This window comes from Eriocheir sinensis, unplaced genomic scaffold, assembly GCF_024679095.1.
Source record: "Eriocheir sinensis breed Jianghai 21 unplaced genomic scaffold, ASM2467909v1 Scaffold1465, whole genome shotgun sequence".
NCBI lineage: Eukaryota > Metazoa > Arthropoda > Malacostraca > Decapoda > Varunidae > Eriocheir > Eriocheir sinensis.
In genome coordinates this window covers 60,001-61,365 of record NW_026110812.1, presented here as the reverse complement: position 1 = coordinate 61,365, position 1,365 = coordinate 60,001, and positions in this window count along the sequence as shown.

The window sequence follows — 1,365 nt, the reverse complement described above, 5'->3', positions numbered from 1 at the left end:
CTCTCTCTCTCAACTCCTTTAAAAACAAGCTCGACCGTCACTTCCTTGAACTTAATATTAACTACAGTAGAAAAGCAACGTTTTGGAGCCATCTGATTAATATAAAATCACTTAGGTTTAAGGACAGACCACCTAGTCTGAACCTTGGGGTCTGTGTGGTCTGATTTTCTGTGTAATTCTATGTAATTCTCCTTTCTTTATGGGTGGCCGGGGAATTTATCCTCTCAAAAGTCCTGTCTCCCTGCCCAGGAGAGCAATGAGTCCAGCCCCTGATCTGGGTTGGTTGGGGGGGCCCAACAACTCCCCGGAAAAAAAACGGCTGTCAAAAACAAGATAATGATCGCGGCGCGAGTCTCGACCCCGATCCGGTGTGCCGTCCAAATCCGCTCGGCTGCTCAGATAGGTTGGGTCTGATCTGTGCATGCGCAAACCAGTGTTTACTAACAAAGTTTGCTGTTAAACAGAGGATGGCCATAATAGTCCGGAAAAATGGCAGAAAATTTTTGGCCATCTGTTTAACAATAAACTTTGTTAATAAACATTGTGTTCAACGCATACAGAATCAGACACCGACATATCTGGACAACCGGATGGATTTGGAGGATACCATAGTTCTGCTAGGGTGTCCGGCTGCTCGGTAGACTTACTTGATGAATCCTCATCAGACGAGCCTGCCGTCAGTGACGAGTGCAGTGAAAATCCTACTGGACCCCTGCATCTCGAAAAAGGAAGGTCTCTCAGCCACTCGTTTTGTTTTGGGGGTGGCCGGGCAGTTGCAGAAGCAACGCTCGTTCACAAAACCAGGCCCGGGATTAACCTTCTGAGGGCTTTGCCGGTGAACTCCGGGAACGTCCTGAGCCATATGTCTCACCCAAGGTACCTTGGTCTCATCTATCGCATGAGCTCGGAAGGGTGAAGGTGGATATAATGAGACTCTTTGGGACGAGGAGGCCTGGCATTGGCGAGGTCAGCAGTGGGGGGTACACCAACTACTGGACCGGTATGAGCAATTCCTATATGAAGGGGGTAGATATAAGCAGCTCCAGCTAATTGCTGCCATTTGTGGTTACAGTTACTCCGGTAGATGATGCGGGTGAGGCTGAATCACTCCGTGGTCTTCATGTCTCATGTTGCAGTTTACGCTCCTACAAATATGTGTGAAACTGAAGAGTAAGTGCTCCACGGTAAATTCGACTGTGTCTTAGACCAGTGCTCCCCTCCTGGCACACCCATTGCCTTGGGCAACTTAAATGCCACTGCAGACATTGATAGAGTTGGGTATGAGTTATGTGTTGGTTCCTATGGTCCTGGTACCAGGAATAAGAACAGCTCTCTCCTAAATTTTACAAGTTTCAGGAGGGTGAA